This window comes from Canis lupus, chromosome 18 (assembly GCF_011100685.1).
Source record: "Canis lupus familiaris isolate Mischka breed German Shepherd chromosome 18, alternate assembly UU_Cfam_GSD_1.0, whole genome shotgun sequence".
In the NCBI taxonomy this organism is placed as follows: domain Eukaryota; kingdom Metazoa; phylum Chordata; class Mammalia; order Carnivora; family Canidae; genus Canis; species Canis lupus.
In genome coordinates, this window is record NC_049239.1 from 35,957,313 (window position 1) to 35,963,270 (window position 5,958).

At 44.7% G+C, this 5,958-nt stretch overlaps 1 long non-coding RNA gene across 1 annotated transcript; it reads left to right on the forward strand.

Annotated features, from left to right (window-relative positions):
- Positions 1-253: 253 nt before the first annotated feature.
- LOC111090814 lies at positions 254-5,151 on the forward strand. The gene is made up of 3 exons (XR_005372948.1): positions 254-365; positions 484-576; positions 784-5,151. It is a non-coding gene; the product is annotated as an uncharacterized LOC111090814 (long non-coding RNA).
- Positions 5,152-5,958: the final 807 nt, after the last annotated feature.

Below are 5,958 nucleotides of genomic sequence, written 5' to 3' on the forward strand. Positions count from 1 at the left end.
AAGGTATGTGGGAAGGGGTGCAGAACTTTGTGGTCTCTGAGCACCCAGGAGCTCTCCAAATCCTCTTCTTTTAGCTTTTTATGAAGGCTTCATTACATAAGCATGATTGATTAAATCATTGATCATTGGTGATTGAACTCAATCTCCAGCCCCCTTGTCTTTCAGCAGGTCAAGGGGGGTGAAGCTGAAAGTTCCAAACCTATAATCACATGGTTGGGTCCCCTAGCAACCAGCTTTCATTCTCACGTGTCAGCTTCTGAGTCATCTCATTAACATAACAAAAGACACCTTTCCTGCTCTCCTCACTTAGGAAATTCCAAAGATTTTAGAAAAAGCTCCGTGCCAGAAATGAGGATGAAGACCAAGTATATATTTCTTATTATGAATAAAAAAAAAATCACAGTCTTGAATTTGAAATGACATATCAATATGAATTAATTACGGTCTATTTTATCTTTATCCCTACCTTTGCCCACTGAAAAGGACAGGAGATAATATCCAAATGCATAAAACATTTACCACCAAGACTGAACCCTAATGTAAACTATGGACTTTGGTTGACAATGATGTGTCAGTGTAAGTTCACTGATTGAAACAAATGCACCTCTGTGGGGAGAGGATGGGTGTTGATAGTGAAGGAGGCAGTGTCTTGGAGGGGCAGTGGGCAGATGGAAAACCTCCGCACTTTCTGCTCAATTTTGCTGTGAATCTAAAACTGCTCTAAAAATAAGTCTATTTCAAAGGTGGAGGAGAGACATGATCAAACAATTTTCTCATTCCTAGGTGGAAGATGCCATGAGCTGGAGAAGAAAGAGAGTAAAAGAAGAAGGAATAGTGAGTGTAGATGCCAACAGGTCCCCAAGGAAGTGCCCTGTGCCTACAGCCAAATGGTCGGGGAAGGGCTGTGCTCGGCTCATGAGGAAAATTCCAGGCTTCCCCATTTCCTCTGCCAAACCATGTGCAGATGTGGTAGTAGCCTTCCTGTTGTAGCTACGAGTTGTGTTTAGACAAGCAAGTCCAAGATGCCTCTTTGCAGTTCCTGCAGATCACAGAATGCCATGAGTGGAGGATAGCGAGGTGATTTCCTGAGAGCTCAAGTGTGGCATGAAGACATACAGGACCCTAAACAGCTACCCCAGTTCTCCAGTGTGTCATGAAAGCCCGACAAAGAGCCAAACTAGGAGAGTCTTTGAAGTCAAATGAGAAGTTCTCAGAAGCAGCCCCCAAGAACCAGCACTCCAAACCCAGAGAAAACAAAAAACATCACAATAGATGCCAGAGAGACTGCATAATGATGACCCAGAGGTGCCCATTTTACTACCTCCAGCCACCTCCCTGCTTTGAAACAAAAGGAACTGAATTGCCTAAGATTATGATCCTGCTATTTAGCAGGGTGAGAGCTCAAAGTACAAAACAAATTTTCCTTTTTAAAAACAAACAAAGAAACAAATTTTCTAAGTTCACTTACAGGAATATAAAGTTCTATTATCCCTACATCTAAGTTTGTGCTAAACAAGATTTCATTAATCTTCTTTTTTAAGCCAACATCCTCTGATCCACCCCGGCTATGCCTTATGCCATCAAAGACAAATTACAATGGAAAGGGCTCTAAAAAATGCTCCGAGAGAAGGAGACTCAGGGAAGGATAAGAGGGGTCTCAGAGGGCCACTTCACCCTCACCATTTATTTGTTCAGATCTGAGAACTGGGAACAGGTGTTTAACTTTTTCAAAGTACTAGCTGTGAAATAAGATACAACAAAGATCATGTATGATATGATTTGTTTCCAAGTCAAAGATGGTTGGTTAATCCCAAGGATGGATATGTATCAAGGGCTATATGTGAATACCTCATGTCAACAACTGTTACCATAGCTCCTCTACAGATAGAGGCATTGACAGTCAGGGACCAGAGTAGCTTGCTTGAGAGCCGCACACCTGGCATTTAATGGCCATTTGGCAGGAACCCAAGCATGGTGGCTTCGGGACCTAGGTTCTTGGCCACCCTGCTCTAGGGTCTCTATTGCCTCAACACAGCAGACATGTCCAGTCCATGGCCCACCACTTGTGCGCTCCCTCCAGGCCTCCACTCTGGAGAGGTGGAGCAGTGGAGACTTGCTCGCACTCAGCGATTTTACAAAGAACCCTGCCTTCAGAAAACTGATGTGGGCAAGCTCCAGATGAGGCCTGAGTTTGCTTTAACAAAAAGTGTTTGTTTTGTGAAGACAAGTGTCAGTGGCTGTCACAGAGAGCAGAAGGGGGCTAACTAAACTGCAAGAGGCCAGCCAGGGTCACTCCTGACCTCGAGGCTCTGCTTAGCATAGGGAGGGGAAAAGCAAAATACACTTGGTTATCAATGAGCTATTTCAATCCCTCTCTAAATAAGCCACGCGTGAGAAAGCAGGTCAAAGTTCATTTGTTTTAGATCAGGTGTGAGAAGGAAGTGTACAATGCACCTCACTGAGGTTGGGGGTGTTTCTTTGTTCTATAATTTGACATTCAGAATTGGTATGAATAACATAAGTGGATAAAGTGCATTAATGGCCTCAATTCTCACTGCTTATAAATGAGTTAGGCTTATATACATAAAGCCTGATGGTTTGATCTACCCTGGGAGCGTCCAAGTTACTCAGCCCAAGGCCCAAGTAGAAATTTGGGACTGTTTGTCCTGCTGCCACCAAGAAGAACATTCCCTCTCAGCTGCTGTGGAACACAGAGGAAGGGACCTGACGAGCTTCTGGGTTATTGTTGGACATAAAGTGACCTGGCTCTGGGTCAAAACAAATTTGGCCCTTTAAAGTCTCTGAGGGTTGGGACGAGTCCTGAAAAATAGTGACAAGACCATAATAGGTCCTTTATGAACAGTTCTGTTCTCAGACGACATTGAGTCTGGTGTTCACAGGCGCTGACCTCAGATGTGTCACCTCAGGAGCAGCCTGGGGCTGCAGAGAGGCTGTGCTATAAATGGATGCTGTGCAGCTGTGAGGGGAGCTATTTTGGGATCCCAGGGGGTCTCATTTGTACTTCAGGTTAGGAGGCTTCCAAGTGAAGGAGGAGCCTTCTGTGTGTGTTGGGAGGGGGACCAGGCAAACCAGACCAGGCATAGCCCTTCTTCCTCCCTGACCCCTCTGCTGCAGGCCCCATCCCTTTTATCTCTTTCTTTAAAGATGTCACTGGCACAGGGCACTGGAGTTTTGTGGAGGAGAAACACAAAAGAGAGAAGAAGGAGCAAGTCATCTCCTAGCCCAGAGTGATTGGGAAAATTGCTTCCTCAGCTGTGTTCTAGATAAGACCGTCTGACCTTTGCAGGGCTGGTGGAGGTGCCAAGGCCTCAGGCTCTCAATGCCTTTTGCATCCACGTCAGTGGCTGTCAAACAGGAAGTAACCTGGGAGCAGAGGTGAGAAAACAGGGTGTTAGACTCCTCTTCACAGCTCAGCTCTGGCCCACTCTGAGGGGCCAAGGGGTTGCTTCCTTGTCTCTCGTGGCCCAAGTGCCATGGTTTAAGTTGGTGTGGCCTTAGAGCCCTCTGAGCGGTACAGCTTCTTTCCCTCCCCTTCTACCTGGCTTGAAATCACCTCACTGGTCATGTGAGGTTAGAAGAAATGGCAGGTTAATGGTCTCCTCTCCTATCAGCCCATGTTTAATGGACCACATTAATGGCAGCCATCTTGAAGATAGACCCAGTGTCTAATGGAGCAGCTCGCATTGCTTGCGCATGTGCACTTTAGAGCACACAGACCTGGGTTGGAATGCCACATTGCTTCATCTTAGTTATGTGGCCTTTGGCAAGTCTTTTCATCTTCCTCAGGCTCAGGCTTCACTTCCAAATGGGAACCATTCGCATATCTGCCTCGTGGGGTTGTTGTGAGAATTAAATGTGGCAAAATACTTAGTACCACACGTGCCACATGGTAAGTGCCATGTAATATATTACATTTCTGTAATGGATGTATTATCAGCTCTAACTAACAGCTGGGGAGACAAAATTGACGAGGAGGACTCTTGAGGTTTAAAGCTGCATGAGGACCCTAGTTCTGACTTATCTTGTCATTGTTGAAGGACCACCCCTGAGCTAAGAAAAAAAGAGTGACAAGCGGAAAGAAGGGAGCAAGGCTGTAGGCAAACTTCCTCTGCCTTCTAACTGGGCCTCAGGCTGGTCCTGGCTGGTTGAGCTATGAGGAGCTCCTGGTACTGACAGCCCAGAGTGCCAAGCATTGAGGAAAGATGGATACCTGTGCCTGGGCTCAGGCTACAACTAATGAAAAACTATCTCTGTGACTCTGTAGGGGAATTATAGCAATGACACTGCAAGGGACTATACAAATAGCAGTCATATCCTCCTTACACACAAGGAAATGAAAGCTTGGGAGGTAAAAGGACTTACCTGGATCACACTGATGAAAGCAGCAGATAGTTTGTGAATATAGCACAGAGTGGTCTGGATTTTATTGCTCCCGTAAAAGAAATCTTGTTGGTGGATGGGAGGGGACCTGCACTCAGCCCCACGAAAGGGATCCATGAATCTGTTTAAGGAAGCAACAGGCATAAGAGCGTCCACAGCACCCTAAACAGATCCAAACTGACCTGACCAGTCACTTGCAAAGGCCAAGATGAGCAAATGAGCCAAGAAGGGGTTCCCTATCATTGTAGCTTTTGGTAAACAAGGACCCTAACATCATGCAAGTATTAAGAGCCAGACAGCTGCAGGAATTTCTTGACAGTAGGAGCTTCCCCAAATTCTAGTTGTTTCTGAGCAAGTATGGAACTATGTGCTGCTCACAGTGCCCTGATTCTCAAAGAAACCCTACACATCCTCAAGGCGTTGGTGGTTCCAAAGGACCTTTGAGGTCCCTGTCTAATCCCCTCTGTAAAGGCAGACATTTAAGCCATCTTCTGTGCTGTTAATCGATGTCCCTTCAAAGAGTATGTCCTTCTAATATGGCATCCAAACCAAGACACTTTTGAGTGTGAAAGAGGGCACTACCACCAAGTTCCCTGGGATAACATGTATAAACTGTCCTGGCCCATCAGGATGTGTGGTTACCCTACTTATAAAAATCAACATGATAATTTCCTCTTGAAATGTAAAACATAGGGTAGCCCACCTGGGTGGCTCAGTCAGTTAAGGGTCTGCCTTCCACACAGGTGATGATCCCAGGGTCCTGGGATGGCGCCCCTCTGCTCATGCTCTGTCTCTCCCTCTCTCTTAAATAAAAAAATAAAATATTTTTTAAAAAATGTAAAACTTAGAAATATATGTCTTCTTTGAATTGATGTGTTTCTTATTTTAATCAGACAATGAGGTAGGGAGTAGAAGCTATATAATCTGCCCCTTCCTTTTTGCATGAGCTACTAGGAAGTTCAGAGTTAAGTTTTATGTCAGTTGTAACAATCATCACTGGCCCTGAGACTCCTGGTACAATTATTTTCTCTTTCCTTTCTCCCACCCCATTCTCTCGCTTCAACATTCATGCCCCTTGATCATACTCCTCACACCACATCAAGATAGGAATTTGATCTTTATTTTAATAAGTTACCTCAAAATCCTTTGTAAGCAGGTCAGTACAGCAAGCACACATTCTAGATTTTCTAAGACAGTCTGCTATCATGTAATTCAGTCTATTTTCCTCATAAACTGTATGAGGCTCTAAGGAATTCCCCAACTTGCCCTCCAAAACGTATCATTTCCTTAAGCAAGCACTTTTTGAGCTCCTACCATGCACTAGAATGGGGACAGAAATATTATCAGTCAACAAAATAGACAAAAACTCCTCCATTTGTGTAGTGTACATTCTAGTGAAGGAGATAGATGACAAATGCTAAGTTCAACAAATAAGCAAATTATATAACAGGTTATATGGTAATAAGTACAACGGAAAAAATAGGACAAGAGGGGGAGTGGGGAATGTCAACTGTTAGGCAGTGCAATTTAAATGGGGTGATCAGGGTTGGCCTCACT